General features: G+C 36.3%; 1 protein-coding gene across 2 annotated transcripts in view; it reads left to right on the top strand.

Moving 5' to 3' along the window:
• Positions 1 to 20,899, top strand: part of KIAA0825 (KIAA0825 ortholog) — a 412,907-nt gene that overhangs the window by 32,845 nt on the left and 359,163 nt on the right. For both annotated transcript variants that reach the window (XR_016392453.1, XM_089908366.1), the window contains exons 2-3: positions 1,871 to 2,112; positions 6,995 to 7,142. The gene's annotated coding sequence lies outside the window, so the exon portion shown is untranslated. The remainder of the gene's footprint in view (positions 1 to 1,870; positions 2,113 to 6,994; positions 7,143 to 20,899) is intronic.

Below are 20,899 nucleotides of genomic sequence, written 5' to 3'. Positions count from 1 at the left end.
TTGATATTGAGCTGCATGAGCTGCTTGTATATTTTGGAGACTAATCCCTTGTTTATTGCTTCATTTGCAAATATTTTCCCCCATTTTGTGGGATTCTTTTTCATTTTGTGTATGGTTTTCTTTGCTGAGCAAAAGCTTTTAAGTTTAGTTAGTTCCCATTTAGGTTTTTTTTGTTGTTGTTTTTATATTCATTACTCTAGGAGGTAGATCCAAAAAGATATTGCTACGATTTATGTTAAAGAGTGGTCTGCCTATGTTTTCCTCTAAGAGTTTTATAGTATCCAGTATTACACTTAGGTCTTTAATCCTTTTTGAGTTTATTTTTGTGTATGTTATTAAAGAATGTTCTAATTTCATTCTTTTCCATGCAGTTGTCCAGTTTTCCCAGCACCACTTACTGAAGAGACTGTCTTTTCTCCACTGTATGTTCTTGCCTCCATTGTCGTAGACTAATGAACCATAGGTGTGTGGGTTTATTTCTGGGCTTTCTATCCTGTTCCGTTGATCTATATTTCTGTTTTTGTGCCAGTACCATACTGTTTTGATTACTTAGCTTTGTAGTATAGTCTGAGTCAGGGAACCTGATTCCTCCAGCTCCGTTTTTCTTGCTCAGGATTGTGTTATGTTTTGTGTTTCCATACAAATTAAAAATTTTTTTTGTTCTAGTTTTGTGAAAAATGCCATTGGTAATTTGATAGGGATGGCACTGAAAATGTAGATTGCCTTGGGTAATATAGTCGTTTTGAAAATATTGATTCTTCCAATCCAAGAACATGGTATACCTTTCCATCTGTTTGTGTCATTTCCTACTTCTTTCATCAGTCTCTTATAGTTTACAGGGTATAGATTTTTTGCCTCCTTAGGTAGATTTATTCCCAGGTATTTTATTGTTTTTGATGTGATAGTAATTGGGATTGTTTGCTTAATTTCTCGTGATAGTAATTGGGATTGTTTGCTTAATTTCTCTTTCTGATCTTTTGTTGTTAGTGTATAGAAATGCAAGAGATTTCTATGTGTTAATTTTTTATCCTGCAATTTTACCAAATTCACTGATGAGCCGTAGAAGTTTTCTGGTAGCATCTTTAGGATTTTCTGTGTGTAGAATCATGTCATCTGCAATCAGTGCTGGTTTTACTTCATCTTTTCCAATTTGGATTCTTTTAATTTCTTTTTCTTCTCTGATTGGCATGGCTAGGACTTGCAAAACTATGTTGAATAAAAGTGGAGAGAGTGGACATTCTTGTCTTACTCCTGATCTTTCAGCTTTCAGGTTTTCCTTGTCGAGTATGATGTTTATCATATATGGCCTTTATTATGTTGAGGTAGGTTCCCTGTGTGCCCAGTTTCTGTTGAGTTTTATAATAAATGTGTGTTGAATTTTGTCAAAAGCTTTTTCTGCATCTATTAAGATGATCATGTGGTTTTTATTCTTCAATTTGTTAATATGGTGTATCACATTGATTGATTTGTCTATGTTGAAGAAGCCTTGCATCCCTGGGATAAATCCCACTTCATCATGGTGTATCTTTTTAATATATTGTTGGATTTGATTTGCTAGCATTTTGTTGAGGATTTTTGCATCTATGTTCATCAGTGATATTGGCCTCTAGTTTTCTTTTTTTATGGTATCTTTGTCTGGTTTTCGTATCAGGATGATGGTGGCCTCATAGAATGAATTTGAAAGTGTTACTCCCTCTGCAATTTTTTGGAATAGTTTCAGAAGGATAAGTGTTAACTCTTCTCTAAATGTTTGATAGAATTCGTCTGTGTAGCGATCTGGTCCTGGACTTTTGTTTGTTGCAAGTTTTTTAATCACAGTTTCAATTTCAGTACTTGTGATTGGTCTGTTCATATTTTCTCTTTCTTCCAGGTTGAGTCTTGGAAGATTGTACCTTTTAAGAATTCATCCAGAGACTTCCATGTTGGTGTGCTGGTTAAGAATTTGCCTCCCAATGCAGGGAACAAGGGTTCGATCCCTGGTCAGGGAACTAGATTCCACATGCATGCTGCAACTAAGAGTGCACATGCCACAATTAAGGAGCCCGCTGGCTGCAACTAAGGAGCCCACTGGCTGCAATTAAGACCTGGCACAACCAAAAATAAATAATTAAGGTAAATAAAATTTTAAAAAAAAGAATTTTTCCATTTCTCCCAGGTTGTCCATTTTATTGGCATATAGTTGCCTGTAGTAATCACTATCATCCTTTGTATTTCTGTGGTGTCTGTTGTAACTTCTTTTTCATTTCTAATTTTATTGATTTGGGCCTGCTCCTTTTTTTCTCTGGCTAAAGGTTTATAAATTTTGTTTATCTTTTCACAGAATCAGCTTTTAGTTTCATTGATCTTTTCTATTGTTTCTTCATCTTTATTTCATTTATCTCTGCTCTGATCTTTATGATTTCTCTCCTTCTACTAACTTTGGGTTTTATTTGTTCTTCTTTCTTTAGTTGGTTTAGGTGTAATGCTTGGTTGTTTGAGTTTTTTCTTATTTCCTGAGGTAAGATTGTATCACTATAAACTTCCCTCTTAGAACTGCTTTTGCTGTGTACCCTAGGTTATGGATCATTGTGTTTTCTCTTTCATTTGTGTCTAGGTATTTTTTTCATTTCCTCTTTGATTTATTCAATGATCCATTGGTTGTTTAGTAACATATTGTTTAATCTCCGTGTGTTTGTGTTTTTTACAGTTTTTTTCTTGTATTTGATTTCTAATCTCATAGTGTTGTGGTCGGAAAAGTTGCTTAATATGATTGCAATTTTCTCAAATTCGCCGAGGCTTGCTTTGTGGCCCAGCATGTGCTCTATCCTGGAGAATGTTCCATGTGTACTTGGGTGGGTGGAATGTTGTATAAATATCAATTAAGTCCATCTGGTCTAATGTGTCATTCAAGGCCTGTGTTTTCTTATTGATTTTCTTTATGGATGTTCTGTCCATTGATTTAAGTGGGGAGCTAAAGTCCCCCACCTTTATTGTGTTACTGTCAATTTCTCTTTTTATGGCTATTAGCGTTTGCCTTATATATTGAGGTGTTCCTATATTGAGTGCATATATATTTACAATTGCTTTATCTTCTTCTTTGATTGATCCCGTGATCATTATGTAGTGTCTTTCTTTGTCTTTTGTTTACAGTCTTTATTTTAAAATCTATTTTGTCTGATATGAGTATTCTACTCCAGCTTTCTTTTGATTTCCATTTGCATGGAATATCTTTTTCCATCCCCTGACTTTCAGTCTGTATGTGTTCCTAGATCTGAAGTGGGTCTCTTGTAGACAACATATAAATGGGTCTTGTTTTTGTATCCATTCAGCCAGTCTTTGTCTTTTGGTTGGAGCATTTAATCCATTTACATTTAAGGTAATTATCGATATATATGTTCTCATTGCCATTTTGTTAATTGTTTTGGATTTGTTTTTGTAATTCTTTTTCTTCCCTTCCTCTAGTTTTCTGCGTTTGTGTTCTCTGTTCCACAGGCTGCAGGATTGTAGTTCCTCTTGCGTCTGGTGTCTGCTCCCTGGTGGGTGAGGTTGGTTGAGGTGCTTGTGCAGGCTTCCTGGTGAGCAGGACTGGTACCTGCCAACTGGTGGATGGAGCTGGGTCTTTACCTCTGAAGGCCAGGGCCATGTCAAGGGGTGTGTTTAGAGGCAGCTGCGGGCTCAGGATGACTTTAGGCACCCTGTCTGCTGATGGGTGGGGCTGTGTTCCCACATTGTTGGTTGTTTGGCTGGAGGCATCCCAGCACTGGAGCCTGCACGCTGTTGGATGGGGCCAGGTCTCAGTGCCAAAATGGCAATGTCCAGGAGTGCTCATGCTAAATATTCCCTGGGGCCTCTACTATCAGTGTCCTTATCTCCACAGTGAGCCACATATGACCCCCCACCTCCCCAGGAGACCCTCCAAGACCTGCAGGTAGGTCTGGCCGTGGCTCCTATGGAGTCACTGCTTTGCCCTGGGTTCCAGAGCACATGAAACTTTGTGTGTGCCCTCCATGAGTGGAGTCTCTGTTTACCCCAGTCCTATGGAGCTACTGCACTCAAGGCCCACTGTCCTTCAATACCAAATGCTCTGGGGGCTCTTCCTCCTGATGCCAGACCCCCTGGCTGGGGAGCCTGGTGTGGGGCTCAGAAATCTCACTCCTGTGGGAGAACCTCTGTGATATAATTATTTTCCAGTTTGTGGCTCGCCTACCCAGCGGGTATGGGATTTGATTATATGATGAAAGTGCCCCTGCTAGTGTCTCGTTGTGGCTTCTTCTTTGTCTTTGGATTATCTTTTTTGGTATGTTCCAGTCTTTTTTTCAGTGGTTGTTCAACAGTTAGTTTTGATTTTGGTGTTTTCATATGAGGAGGTGAGCTCAAGTCCTTCGACTCCACCATGTTTTCCTAATCCCCTCCCTCCCATCTCTTTCGATCCCTAATTTTCTAGATAGTTATTTCATATCTTCAAACACAACACTTTTCCCATTTACTTTTCTTTCTTTTTTTTTTATACTCACAGTCAGATATTTAACTACAGAGAAGGAAAAAATAAAAGAAATTGCTGTACAAAAAGGTAGGGGAGGGAGATTCAGTGTTTCTTGGGCAGTCAACTGATTGCATACTTTAGCTTCACTTCTTACTCCACACTTCTGCCAATGATATAGGACATTCCTTTAATTGCAGCGTTCTCTGCACACATTCTAGAGTTTTGCTTTTTCCAATCTGTTTTTACCATGAAAGCTCTTTCATCTGTCTTACCTTGTACAAATTTGTAGTGATGCCTCTCAGTCTCTTCATTTTTGTGAGTTTACATCCTGTTCCCTCACCCCAACACAAACCTTTTTTTATCTCTTTAAGGGAATCTCTAGAGGAGAAGGGGAGAAAATACATGCTTATTGATTTTCCTAACCAAAAATTTTGTGCACATATTGTTAAACAGTTGCAATGTAATGCGTATGTGTGTGCTTGGGTCCTGTTTTCATCTGTCCTTTTCAGCATTTTCTGCATTGCTATATTTCTTCATGATTATTATTTTAGTGGATTTTGAACCCATTTTTAAAGAATAGTTTGTTGTATTTTTATTATTATTACTGCAGTCGTTATTATTATTTTAGTTACTGCATCTTTCTCTTTCTTTACCCCATTCTCCATCCCACCATCAAGCACATTTACCTTTCCTCAGGTAACCAATATTAACAACATTGACAGTTTGTGGAACAGTAAGTCTTAATGTTTTCCTGTGGTCGAACTGATTGGCTGAAAGCTATCAAGACGCACAATTCACCCTACAGGCTGACAATGTTATCAAGAAAGCAATTTCAGTTATTTATGGGTTTTCCATGAAATCTTGTGATTTCAGCTATGTAGTGTAGGTAATATGTTGTATCTCGGTAATGGCTCCCTAGTGTGGGCATCTCCACTTAGTTCTTAGACCGAACTGAACCATTCCTCTTGTTATAATTCCTCTGCTTACTCTTTTGCTCAAATTTAGTTCCTAGACTGGCCAAGTTGTCCATGAGGGTTTTTGTCTGTTTCTGATGAAGTATCAACTGGAAGTCAGCTTGGGACAATGGATGTTAGTAACATTTAAGCACTTGTATATCAGACACCAGAGAAAGTCAAGAAGTATGAGAACAATCAATAAATATCAAGAGAAGCATCTGGAACCTTCTTCATATTAGTTTTCTAGTTGACCTAAGCCTATTGAAGAGATCATTTTGGCAGATCACAGATTATAAAATAGATTTCTCTATTAAGTAATATACTTATCATTTGACTTCTTTTCTTTTTCTTTTAGTAAGGCAAGATAAAGAAATAAGTATAGATTTTAAAATGAAGAAGTAAAACTCATTATGAATGTATGATGTAAAACCACAGAAAAAATAATGAGTTTAGAAAATATCCTGGATAAACACATCAATATACAAAAATTATACAAATACATACATATATAAACAAAACATGATAAAGCCCTTGCAAAGAGATATTATTTATACTAACATTCAAAATATGAAGCTCCTGGGAGTACATCTGACATAACAAGACATGTGCAAAACTCCCATGGGGAAAATAGTAAAGCATTATTTTGTGACAATAAGACCTTAATAAATGGAATGATATACAAGACACATGGCTTGGGAAACTCAAGATTTTACAGATGCCCAATTTGATCAATCAAATTCCTAACTGTCTATTTTGTTAGGGAGGAGAGAATACTTGACAAAAGATTTTAAAATTATATAGAAAGACAAAGGGCCAAAAACTAAGAATAACAACAGTGTATTTTGGTGCAGGGAAAGTCAAATAGATTGGTGGAACCTTACTACTGAATGTTTAGACCACAGACCCACCTCTTTGGTGACTTGACTTGGGAGGTTGTTAGAAACACAGAATCTCAGATCCCAACCCCAGATCAACTGAATCAGAATTTACTTTAATAAGATAACCTGGAAGAGTGGGGAAATATTTGTTTTAATTAAAACAAAATTAAAAAAAATATATTTTGTCCGTGCCACGCGGCATGTAGGATCTTAGTTCCCCAACCAGGGATTGAACTCGAGCCCCCTGCATTGAAAGCATGGAGTCTTAACCACTAGACCACCAGGGAAACCCCAAAGATGGTTTCAGTAAACAGTTCTGGGGCAACTGGTAATTAAACAAGAAAAACATAATTGTATTGAAAGGTATTGCTTATTTCATATGGTGCAACCATCCTTTACTCTCTGTGATCTACGTTTCTTTAGGAACATTTGAAAAATCAGTGAAAATAAAAGGGATGTTTTGAATATCATTTTCCTAGGTGCATCCGTCATCCATTTGCCTGTAATCTATGAATCATCTTGTTGATAAGGTTTTCTTAGGTATCCCAACTTCAGGATGTCTTTATGTGTTTCTAGCATCTCTTGGATCAAGTCTGTATATTATAACAATGATAGTACTGTCACTGCCAATGTAGATGACTAATGTTGTGACTATGCCCCCTCCATGTGGCAGTGATAAAGCTGTATCTATTTTATAGGTGTGCTTTGTATATTTTGTGGAAAAAAACTGCTGAAGATACTAGAGAAAGGACAGCTCTTCTACTGACAACTCATAAGGAAATAATTTACCACCTACTTAGGATTAGAAGACAAGCTCACTCTTATAGTCTTCTGAAACAAAATTAGGTAAGAAATGGTTTTTGTCATATTTTAAATGATTTGTACTCTGCCTCCCCAGTTTGCTTGAAAGCTTCTATAATTCTATTCCTTTGGCCTCTAAGAGAAATGCAGTTAGCATTTTCCTTTAGGAAGGTAGTGTGCCAGCCAGCTGTCAGCCTTATGATGTGCCTGATCTCCGATGTCAGGGGAAGCACAATTCAATTTTAAACTAAGTCTTCTGCACAATTGTGCAGCAGGGCTGCCAGCATCTCTCTTTATGTTGCTTTCTTTCAAATTCTCCCTTCTACTCAAACAGTATAGCTTTATTTTTAAATCCTTTGTGTAAGATGAAACCACCACTAACTGACTTTACTTGTCTTTAGTTAAAAATCAATGAATTGACTGAAATAATCTGTATTTCAGCTACCCTTTCTCATTTCTAGAAAATAAAGTACCACTGCTTGTTTAACTTATGACTTGTCTAAACATGTTGAAAGCATTGACTATGAGGCATAACACTCAGACGCTGAAAGGGAACTGTGACAAGTTCAGTCAAAAGGGAAAAGAGGAATAATTTATAAAAGGTGTTGCAGATAATGATGCCAGCCAGTTATTTTAAAATGCATCCATCTCACCTTTTAATGAATTAGATTTGTCAACAGGAAATGTTTTATGCACCACTTCTAATAAAAGTGGCATGCAGTGCTTTGAGGTTGGCTTCTTCAAAGCTAGAGTATCTTCAATTCAAAGGTATTTTTTAAATAATAGATATTAAAAAGTATATTTAAATAATATTAAGGTTGTGACACAAACACCAAATGACAAAATTCAGGAGTTTCAAAGCAGAGGCTGACATGCCATCACTATTTCACATAGTAACTGTTTTTTAAATTAGGAGTGTAACAGACTGATTTGGGGATTGTGTGTCAGTTTAACTTTAGATTCTCTTGTTGTTTTGGTTGGTGTCACAACCTTAATGTCAGCTTTTCAAATAGGTTTCTACATTTCCTTTGGTTTGAGGTCATTAAAAAATGCATATGATGAATCTAAGAGGCATAAATAGGTCACACTGAAGTGGAATTCCTTGCTTCTCTGGTATTGAGAGACAGCTAATACCTGCCTTATAAGTGGAAAAAGTTAGCTCATGCATTTTGGTAAATTTCTGTTTTTCAGGAATTTGATTCAGACCATTGTAAACCCAAATAACAAAACATGATGTTGGTATAATTGTTTTCTTGTTCCTCTAATCCAAACCATCCAATCTTGTTGGTTATCATCTCTAGATGTTAAGAATCACAATTCCAACAATTTTTTTTCACTAAAAGTACAAGTTAAACCTGGTAATTATTTCAATAGAAGAATCCTTATTCAGTATAATTAAGTATAGGTAACCCTGCCTTAAATGTTTCCATATGCCAGTCCTTTATAGAAGCACTTTTAAGCAGATTTTTTTGGGGGTAAAATCTTATTTTTTAAAGTAACACTTGTTATACAAAGCAAAATGTAGAGTAAAATCTGATATGTTGTGCTGAATGTTAAAAAAAATTCTAGTACCACACTGGACATTAAAGGAGGAGCCTGGAGCCTTCCTTACCCCATTCTGCAAGGAAAGAGAGAAAGGGAGAGAGGAGGGAAATAATAATCTCCCTACCCAAATTCCACCCTTTTCCTTGATTCTCATCTTTCATGCTCTCACAGCGCAGGTCATATGTTGAATATAGTTTTAATTTAGAAAAATAAACATATCAGAATCTGTCCCACAATTGTCTTTTTCATCACCTGTGTTTGAGAAATAAACGGTGAAAAGAGAGGCAAATTATTTACTGAACTTTTCTTGCCGACTCATAAAGATACTGGCCAACCTAAAACACTTCATAGTTCTCATCTCCTCCTTGATTGAACCTGCAGGTTTTACCATTCTTGGTTTTTATCAATGACTTGGGGGGGACATTAATCTTTCTTTCCTAGTTGTACTCCATTCACTGCCTTCTATCTCTTTAATTTTCAAGCAGTGTTGAATTTGAGAAATTTCTAACAGTTTTCATTTCTGGTTCTGACTTTACTTTTCTTTCCCGCTGAACTCTCCCATATCACATCACTGTTAAATCATCACAATTCTGACAAGTAATATTCTTTCTAAGCCCCAGTCCTCAATAGCAAGAGGTAATTATGCTGCATTGTACACTGGTTTGAAAATGTATACAGTTGTCTGTGAAGGTTTTGACTAACTCATCCAAATTCATCTAAACTATGCTAGTGCCCTTTTTTGAACAAATGTTTTAGATCATTATTATTGTTCATACTAATACTAGTTCTGATTTCTATTTGGTAAAAATGAATTTTTAAAACAAAAATGCCTGTTTCTAAATTCAGAGAAAGCTATTCAAATAAATGAGTTGGAACTCAGTATACACCTGCAATATAAAAAAGTTTTCTGGCATAGAAACAAAATAATCTCTTTAAATAGTATAGACCAAAGCCAGCTTTATACAAATTCATTTAGAGTAGTTTCAGATTTATGTAATTAATAAAGTTGGATAGTGGGTCTAACTTATATATTAAATGTCCTTCAGTGTACAGTGATGTTCTAGTGACTGCCTGGAAAAAAATGATAGAATTTTATTTAGTGTTTCTGCTATGTCAGTCAATTCTATAAATGGCTTTCTAATGGGATACAATATATGCTTTTAATAGTTTTCTATAAGATTAAGAGATAATATTTATTGAGTGCTTTCTATGTTCCAGCGAATATGTTCTAAGTAGTATCATAGAATATGTTCTATGTTCTAAGTAGTGTCCATGGATTATCTCATGTAATCCTCATAACAACACTTTAATGATCTCACTATTTTACAGATATGGTAGAGGCACACAAGAAGGTTATAAAACTAGTAAGTAATGGAGCTAGGATTCCAACACTAGAACTGTTACTCCAGATCTCATACTCTAAGCCCCCGCTACTCAAAATGTGGCCCCAAGCCAGCAGTATCACCATTACCTGGGAACTTGTTAGAAATGCAGACTCTTAGGCTCCACCCCAGCATCATATTATCATGTATAATGTGAACAGGGATCCACTATAGACCCAAGTTATCTTGAAATCACTTGTATAAAGAACAGAAAAAGAAAAAATCCCAGGCCATAAACAGCAAGTCTTTCTCTCTACTGGGCAGCTAACTACTTCAACATCTGAGACTTTCTTGCAATCACATTGCAGCACACTGCCTTTGAGTACAGACTCTGGACCAGATGCCTATGTTTGAATCTCAGCTCCTATTTCTAGCTGTGGGACCCTAGGAGGGTTACACAGCTCTCTGCATCTCAGCTGCATCATCTGGGAAATAAGGTCTAAAACGGTACTTACTTCACACGATCCTTGTGAAGATGAAATGAGTTAATCCATGGAAAGGTTTTAAAACAGAGCCTGATGTGAGATAAGTGAAAAAATGTTATCTACCGTAGAAGTAGTTGTTGTTAGTTATGATTCTTATCTTAGAGTCACATCTCATACTTCTTCGTTATCAATTGGTAATAACTTGACAAATATTTTTGTTAGCAGGGCTTACCACATAAAGGGATATCTTTGATGTTAGAGTCCAAATCATAAACTTTAGTTTTTGTATTTTTCTGAAAACTTTCTCCTTGTGGCACTTCCCGCCTGTGAGTTCTGCTAAATGACACTTGATTGGGATACTTAACTAGTTAAGTCCAATGCACTCAATTCAAACTCAAAATGAAATATGTAACAGTACAGTGAATTTTAAAATATAGTATATGCTTTTAAACTGAATAAAGATAATGAGGATTGTAAGCCCATTTGGCCAGCCACTGGCATAAGTAGTACAGAAAAATCAGGATGAAGAATGTTTATTTGAAGGCTGAATGCTTTGGAAGCTAGTTTGTTTCCTTCTGGGTGGACATAATTCTGAAGTTAATCACGGTAGTCTTCAGGGGGAATAATGGTTTAGTGTGCAAGTACTTACTTAGCAACTATTTAAGAATACATCTAATGTCTGAAGTGAGATTGCATGTTCCTATATAAAATACCATTTTGAAACCTGATTTGTGAGAGGCACTGAGATAAAAATCCTTGGTGGAAAAAATATCCTGGGAAACTTTTAATTGTCAGTTCCAGGACACACACCCAAAAAGTTTAGTTCACTAGGCCTGGGATGAGGCCCACCCAGGTATTCGAATTTTTAACAAGTGGCCAAGGTAATTCTGCTTAAATTAGTGTCTTCAACTACACTTTGAGAAATACTGCAGTAGAGGCAAAGACATGAGCTGAAAAAAGCTTTTGTTGACCACCCATTCCTTTTTGCAACATTGTCCTCTTTGGTACTAGTTTCTTTCTATCCTATGACCTACTCTCTCTATCTTTTTCGGCCTTTCCCTTACCCCCGTTAGTGGTTCCCAAGTGATCTTTAATTTTCTGCTTTTCTCTTTTTTACTCTTTCTCAAAGAATATATCTTCTGGATTTATCAGTCATATCTTTTCAGGTGGTTCTACAAAATAATCACAAAGGTCTCTTTAATCTAAAAATCTCTAAGCCAAAAGGAAGGTGCTGAAATCAATTTAGAGGCTTTGGGCAACATTTAAAAAAAGAAGAAGAAGGAGAAGGAGGAGAAGGAGAAGGAGGAATAGAATAGAAAATATCAAAGGAAGTATTAACGATAAGCAATGTTTCATGGAGCTTTTCTTTAAGATATGTGTGTACGCCTACACATTGGATTGTAATGCATTTTTTTTTTTTTTTTTTTTTTTGCGTTATGCGGGTCTCTCACTGTTGTGGCCTCTCCTGTTGCGGAGCACAGGCTCTGGACGCGCAGGCTCAGCGGCCATGGCTCACGGGTCCAGCCGCTCCGCGTCACGTGGGATCCTCCCGGACCGGGGCATGAACCCGCGTCCCCTGCATCGGCAGGCGGACTCTCAACCACTGCGCCACCCGGGAAGCCCCCTGCAATGCACTTTTATAACCTTGTAGGTCATAGTTCAAAAAGTTTGAAACATACTGAGTCTTGGTCTCCTGAACTTCCGTGTGACATTACGAACACTATGTTTTCTTACGCATTCCCCTCATATATCTAACCCATCTCTATTCTGGACATTACCATTTGTATAATCCATTCAAAATTGTCACGTCTAGGGGCTTCCCTGGTGGCGCAGTGGTTGAGAGTCCGCCTGCCGATGCAGGGGACACGGGTTCGTGCCCCGGTCCGGGAGGATGCCACATGCCGCGGAGCGACTGGGCCCGTGAGCCATGGCCGCTGAGCCTGCGCATCCGGAGCCTGTGCTCCTCAACGGGAGAGGCCACAGCAGTGAGAGGCCTGCGTACCGCGAAAAAAAAAAAAAAAAATTGTCATGTCTAAAACTGAATTTGCTGTGCCTTCTTGCTAACATTTTCCTCCTAAGTTTTAAAAATCTATCCATAAACTACTTTTCTGTCATCCAGATTAAAATTTCAGAATTCCTTTGTAATAATTTAGCCCTTACTACATAAATTTCCCTATAGCCTCATCTTACTACCCTGGCCTATCCTGTGGCCCTACCCAGCAGGAAACCTTATGGGCACCCATAGTAGTCACCGCTCCTCAGCTAGCTTCTTGAAGGCTGCCATGAGCATGCACTGCATGGTATCTATAGCTGCCTTCTTCAAGACTGTAAGAGCCTTTGACAGCAAGATGCCCTGCTCTGTACAATGCCCACCTCTTTTTCTTAGCTATTCCTGTCATCATTACTCACTGTTATTGCCAAGGAAGAGGCACACCCTGGATTTTACCCTTTGCTACTTTCTAATGACATATCCACAAGTTTTCTTCCTCTTATCATGACTATAATTTTCACATCATCTTGTTTGGTTTCTCTGATGACTTGGGTCTCAAGTCCAAGCTTTTGATGCCTAGGATATGTAACACCTGGCTGGTGTTCTCTCAGCTATAATTGCCTGCCTCACTCAGCGACCCCAAACTATCTAGTCGTACCTTGGAAAGTCATTTCAAAAGCTATCTTTCCTTTTCTCGTGTTCCCGTCCTCTTCCTATTCATCATCACCTTCATCTGGATTAATTCACTATCCTCCTAACTGATCATCCTACGACTGTTCTCTCACCCCACACCAAAATCATCTTAACACCCTGTTTGATAAATATTTATAAAGTGGTAGTCATGTACTGCCTTAGTGAAAAACTTTTTATGACTCCCTGTTTTGTATAGGATAAAAGTACAAATATTTTCCTTCTGGAGGAAAAAAGGCCTTAGCATACCCATCTGGCCATAGCATTCCTATTTTACCTTTCACTATTTTCATTTGTGAATTTTCTGTTCTAGTTCCCCAAAGCAGTCCTATATATGCTCCAGGGATGTTCTTACCATTTTAATTACCAGGACCCCTTGTTGGTTGTGGTTCATCATTGTGGAGCAGGCAGCTGTGGCTCAGGTTTAGGAGTAGGGTCCCACTACATACAAAGAAACCTCAAGATGAGGACCTCATTACACATTGGCAATAAGAAGTTAGTAAGAGCCCACACTGTAGAAGAAGAGGGAAATGAACAGGAGACCAACTCATTATTTACTTCTCTACTTACGGTCTGGCTGAAGCTCCTCATGTCCTCCCTTCACTAGTTGTTGGATCATTCTCAGAATTGGAGAGCACGTCAATCTATACACCGTGCGAGACTGTGTCATCAACTGTGGGGCCTGTGAGGCTATGGATTTTGCAAGATCACTGGGCTCCCACCTTTATCTTCCTTTTTCTTGATGGCTTGACTTCTCTATTTTCCTCTGCCCAAAGGGAATGTCCTTATGCAGGACTTCTAGATCATTTGTTACTTGTACCACTCAGTTGATACTAAATTAGCTAATGCCTTGTAATATTTTTTTTTGTTTTTGTCTCTCCTGTGTCAAAAGTAATGCTCATTATAATAAGTTCAAACAAAAATAGATTATAAAGAGTAAATCTTTCCTTTTCCCTGTTCCTTTTTAGTTCTACCACCCACAGCTTAGCACTATTGATAGTTTGTTGAGTACCCTTCCTGATTTGGGGGATGATTGGCTTTTTTTCAGAAGTATTATACTGTATCATGATGCATATATAATTCTACAACTTACTTTTTAAAATAAAATACTGTAGCATTCTGGAAATCTTTCTATCTCATGCCATACAGAGCTAGATTGTCATTTTTTATACGTGTGCTTTCATTTTATATATGTTATATTGATATTTAAAATACCCCATGTACTGACGTCACATTATATATCCAGTTTGCTCAGGATAGTCCCATTTTAGGCCTTTTATCTCAGTATTTCATTGGTTTAGTGTTTGCCTCAGATTTTTCATTTTTGAATGAAGTATTGTTTAATAGTTACATATAAATAAACTAGGAGAGGTTTAGGTAGACCTACACCTTGTTTGTCTACATCCTGGCATGTTCTCATATGTGAGAAACCAGTATAGTGAACAGAATTCTCACTTTAACATATGGTTAAATTGGCCAAATCCCATTTATCTTTTCCAGTTCCTTTCCAGAAGTAATATAAGCTAACACATCTTTTTCAAGGAGAGCAGGAAGGGTGCTTGCTGATAAAGTAAATGCACTCTGGCACGAGCAGTTAGATACAGCTAGCTTCTTCAGCTCTTAGGGGATGGTGGTGGCAGAACTATTCTATGCTGCCGGCTCTGCTGGCCACTTGATGTGCAGCCAGTTGTACTGAGCCCTGTGGTTACTTTGGCCTGTGGACTGCACATTTCCCATCCTTTATTCAGTTTTGCCAGAGTGAATACAATCTGAGCTCTCTATTGCTGCAAGGATTTTATTACATATCATATGACATAAATCTACAGCTATTTATTTTACTGTTGGGTAACACATTTTTATTTTGTAATAACCATTTTGGTGACAGTGATTTAGAAAAAACAAAAGAAAATAACAGTGTACATTTAATAGTTAGTACTAAATTTCATTACACTTGCCGAAAAGAATTAATGTGTCACTCACACTATGGGGGCTATAATGATATCACAGAAGACATGAAAACAAGAAGACATAGAGGGACTTCCCTGGTGGTCCAGCGGTTAAGATTCTGTGTTCCCAATGCAGGGGGCCCGGGTTCAATCCCTGGTCAGGGAACTAGATCCCACATGCTGTGGCTAAAGACCCCGCACGCTGCAAGGAAGATCCCGCGTGCCAAAACTAAGACCTGGTGCAGCCAAATAAACAAACATATAAATAAATAAATAAAAATACTAAAGAGAAAAAAGAAGACATAGAAGCATCAACATCTATTGCATAGTCTTAAGACCATGCCCGAAAATACAACATTTTAATACTTAGCTACAGAAGGTACATTTGTGCACCACTTTATGAAACATGACTTTTCATTTAGATCAAGTGACTGTACTAAATTAATTTCTCTCATCTTTAGCTTCAGGTTTTCTTGTGCATGTATGAAAGGTGAAACAATAGCTGTTAATATATTGGCTGTATTAAAAGAACTTTACTAACACTTAAATGATGCCACTTTTACCTCAGTATCATTGGATATTTCTAGTAAAAAAAATCAATTCCAGTCATGGTTCAAGTTTCTTGTCTAATACATGGCATCAAAGTAAAGCATTTAGAAGTTCGTTCTGTAAAAGGTGAAACACTTGACATTATTGTGAATACTATTTATTGTAAATTGAATTACAGACTGCAACATACATGATAAAATTGTTTGGTCTTGGTGATATTAAAGATATGTTGGGACTTCCCTGATTGTCCAGTGGTTAAGAGTCTGTGCTTCCACTGCTTCCATCCCTGGTCGGGGAACTAAGATCCTGTGCAGACAAAAAAAAAAAAAAGTTGAGGTAGAACATAACATCATAAACTTTTTTGAATAAATTTAGAACCTATAGAGAGAACTATACTTAGAATATGTTGTGATGCACATATTTGTGCAATTCATAATTGCCTCTAAGAAATCTATAAAGTCTACCAATCTAAATAGAAGATATAGTTCTAAAAGAGTACAAATATGTTTATACATACATGAAATAACCAGCCTGGAAATTTGTTAAAAATATTTATTTATTTATTTTATTTACTTGGCTGTGCCCCATCTTAGTTGTGGCACGTGGGATCTTTGATCTTCCTTGTGGCATGCAGGATCTTTAGTTGTGACCTGTGGGATCTAGTTCCCTGACTAGGGATCAAACCTGGGCCCCCTGCATTGGGAGTGTGGAGTCTTAGCCACTGGACCACTAGGGAAGTCCCCAGCCCAGAAATGTTTATGGTTAGATTGATCTGATAAAATAAAAATAACTTAAGCATGGCAGTATACACTTTCTCTCTAACACATATATATGGAATCTAAAAAAAAAATGGTTCTGATGAACCTAAGGGCAGGACAGGAATAAAGACACAGATGTAGGATTTTAGAAATTTTTGAGACTTTGAAGAGTAAGTTTGTAAATCAGTGAAAATATCCTACCATGGTATTAAATACTTTCGTAAAAATGTTCTCTAAATTTTGGTGCAGTTTCCGCAAAATCTACTGGAAATTTTTAACAAGTAGAAGGCAAAAAATTCAGTTTATGTGAGGCTTTTAGGGAATTGCAATTATTGAACACAAAGCTTGCAAATAGGAGGACCTTGAAATGTTTCTCCGTGAAATCAAATGGGAAACTGAACAAATTAATTTATAAGAACTCAAATGATGTATAAAATTTAATTGTGAAATTCCATAATTGTGTTTTGAAATACCTACGCTTATGGGGAAAATATTTTGATGGAGTTCATATTTTTAATTGAATAAATTTATATTATGGTTCAGAATGAAGTTAACCTGGAAAAGCCTACAAGTTTGCAGTATCTAAATTTAGCAAAACATAAAAATAGAACTACCATATGACCCAGCAGTCCTACTACTGGGCATATACTCTGAGAAAACCATAATTCAAAGAGAGTCATGTACCACAGTGTTCATCGCAGCTCTATTTACAATAGCCAGGACATAGAAGCAGCCTAAGTGTCCATCGACAGATGAATGAATAAAGAAGATGTGGCACATATATACAATGGAATATTACTCAGCCATAAAAAGAAACGAAATTGAGTTATTTGTAGTGAGGTGGATGGACCTAGAGTCTGTCATACAGAGTGAAGTAAGTCAGAAAGAGAAAAACAAATACTTTATGCTAACACATATATATGGAATCTAAAAAAAAAATTGTTCTGTCGAACCTAAGGGCAGGACCAGGAGTAAAGACACAGATGCAGGGAATGGACTTGAGGACACGGGGAGGGGGAAGTGTAAGCTGGAATGAAGTGAGAGAGTAACATTGACGTATACACTACCAAACGTAAAATAAATAGCTAGTGGGAAGCAGCCTTATAGCACAGGGAGATCAGCTCGGTGCTTTGTGACCACCTAGATGGGTGGGTTAAGGAGGGTGGGAGGGAGACGCAAGAAGAAGGGGATATGGGAATATATGTATGCATATAGCTGATTCACTTTGTTACACAGCAGAAACTAACACACCATTGTAAAGCAATTATACTCCAATAAAGATGTTTTTAAAATAAATAAATAAATAAATTTAGCAAAACATTGAAAATAAGCATATATATTTATTTGATAAATTTGTCTTATGTTATTAGTCCAAAAAGGCACTTTGCATACAGGCAAAAAAATAGAAACTGTAAAAATATTTTGGCTAGAGTATTTATGTATTTCATTATTAAAAATTAAAATTGGTGATATTTTCCACTAGTGAATTTGCTCTGAACTTAATAAATTTACCAGGTAGATTTGCACCTGAGAAAGAGTATACAGAAGAGTCACTTGAAGGTGTCAACAACTTAAAATTTACTAACCATAAATTGTATCTTGGAAAATTATAAAAATAATTCAATCATATTTTTAAAAATACATTCTTCAGAAAAATAACTGTGAGAGGCAGACACAACTAAGAAATTGATTAAAGTGTATGAAATGTACCAAGAATCATCTGTTTTTATATTTTTAATGTTAAAACAATATAAAGATTTTTTTACTTCAATGGGCATAGATATAAGAATTTTTTGAAAGAATGTTATTTTGAATATAAGTATTACACAGGTCCACAAATATTATAAAGCTACTAACTTGATTTGTAAGTATCCATCTCAAAAAATTACATAATTTAAATTATTTTCAGTACCCTTTTTACTCCAAGAAAAAAGGTCCTAGTTTGAATGAATAAATTCTATAATCCTTTGATGTATATATGCTTCATCCCCTCCTTCCCAAATCCCATTTCCCCTTTTCCAAATGATTGCTCTATTGTAATCCTTATACTTCAAATTCATTATTTCCAAAATGAACACTTCCTTTCCCCCTACAAATTATAAATGTAACTCTTTCCTGTGATTTTTCTCTTTCGCTTAAGAGTATGTCTTTTCTACCACTCATTTAGAGTTAAAATCTTGCTATAAACACGGATTCCTCTCTCACTTTTACAAAGATCATTCTGGTGGTAGGATAGAGAATGAATTAGGAGATAATGCTAAAAATAGGGAAACACTTTAGCAAACTGCTGTACTAATCCAGCAGTTTGGATTTTGGATTTACACAGAAGCAATATGAGAACAGGGTTGGATATGACAAATATGAAGGCAAACTAACCATTTGGCTATGGGACTGGTGAGAGAACATTAGAACATGGTGGATGACTCCCACATTTCTGACGTGAGTGTCTAGGTTGATAGTGGTGCTGTTAACTATCAGAGGGACCTAAAGAAAATGAAGACCTTTTAGAGGGAAGATAATAAAATTGTTTGGGGCATGTTGAGTTTAGGTGCCTATGGGACATCCACAGGAGTTATCCAGTGTGGAGTTGGACAGTTAGAACAGGAGCTCCAAACACAAGTTGTAGCAGAAGACATGGATACTGATGAAATTGTTCACTCAGAGGACCACAGGAAAGAGACAGAAAAAGGGACTGGTAAAGGAAACTGAGCTGTGGTGTCCAGGACAGATTTAGGGAGAAACAGTGCCCTAATAGCACTTCCTTTGGAGAAGGAAGTGCCTGTGACCAGTGTGGAGTGTAGCAGTTTGGACGGAAGACTGACATTTGGCAATTTTGAGGTTATATAACTATAGGAAGAATTCAGGCCTAGCTTAGGAAATGTTCCCAGAAATATCTTACCATTTGAAACTTTTAGATTTAAGTTTAATAAATTAAGCTTCAAAGATATAATAGTTTATGTATAGTTTTGCAGGTAACATTTATTCTACTACTCCTCTACAAACTTATTATCATTATTCATTTTTACTTTGACTTTTTTCAAAGTTTCACATTGTGTGTACAAGGGCATGTTGATTAGTATAGAGTGGACTTTTTAACATCTTGTCAAGAATGTCAGTTTTATTATAATTTCACACATAGAACTATTCTAGAAATTTGACTTTGGAGTTGAGGCAATCCAAAACAATTAAAAACTCTTTATTTTTCATTCTTAGGATTGTTTCTCAATGGTATCTATGCATAAAATTTTAATGTTTTTACATTTTATTTTTACTTATTAGTTCTTTCAAAGAATGTGTTCTGTATCTTTAGCCTTTATTTAGTAATTAAAGCACCTAGTTTAAGTAGTTTTCTTTCTATTGTACATGCCTCCACATTGCCTCTTATATGTTAATTTTCGTCCCTCAGCTTTGGTATATGATTCATCTTTTAGTAGAAAAATACTGGGTTCTTTCATCACAATTACAGTCATTGGTCTGATAATCCTATGAGTCAATCTACACAAAACAAGAAGCTCATATCAAACTCGTGGCAGGTTTAGTTAAAATTAAAATGCATGCTCAACTGTAGAGATTGTCAAGTGTGGAAATAATATTTGTCCAGCTGGACAGCTTTCTTTTGTAGTTGCTAAATGAAAGTTGAGATTCTGTCTGCTCCTTGAAAGCTTCTGTGTCATGAAGGTAATTTGGACTGTTTGTGGTTTGACAGGGATTATTAAAATCAGATGAAGTGAAGGGAAGCAAGTGTGAGAAAGCAAAATTGACACTGACACTCTCTATTATTTGCAGCTTGGATCATGATGACTATGTTGATATGATAGATTCACTGTTGAGATATGTTAAGCAGCAAATAAAGTAAAAAGCAAGAATAGTGATGGATTTTCAGATTTAACATGAAGAAATCCAATATTTACTTTCACTGATTGCTTTTTAAATAGGTTTTCAGGTCATTTCATATGAATTTATTTATAACCAACAACAAATTATCCCTCTATTGAACTATAGAATTAAAAAGTATACTGCAAAGGCAGGATAACAGAAAATTAAATATTAAAGAAATAGATCACATGATTAAAATAATAGAATTTTTAAACTAGAAGGGTCCTTAAAGATCGCTTTTATCTGATTTCCTTTTTTGGTAGATGGAAACTAGAAAGAGTTTTAAGGTATCACATTTAAATGTTATTTGATAGCATAAATAAATGTAAAATCTAATTTTTCACCATAAATATATTTTCTTACCTTTTCACAGTTATTATAGTATATTATAGTTATATGTTTTCTATAAATAGTATTATCTACTTTAATGAAGTAAATGCCTTCCATAAACATGATCTTCTACTGAAAGCATTCTTAGTAGAAGGAGTTATAGCAAAAGGCTATTTCAAGATGTCAACCAAGGACAGTTATAGTAGAAAAATATAAATAAATATGATGAATACATATATATAAAACTAGGTGAAGAACCTGGAGTTATCCTATGCATTGTGGAAAACCTTCAGTGGTATTTAGGCAGGGTA

Source organism: Delphinapterus leucas, chromosome 3 (assembly GCF_059928025.1).
Source record: "Delphinapterus leucas isolate spDelLeu-1000000601 "Yukka" chromosome 3, BTC_Dleu_Yukka2, whole genome shotgun sequence".
In the NCBI taxonomy this organism is placed as follows: Eukaryota; Metazoa; Chordata; class Mammalia; order Artiodactyla; family Monodontidae; genus Delphinapterus; species Delphinapterus leucas.
This window is presented reverse-complemented; position numbering and strand designations above follow the sequence as displayed.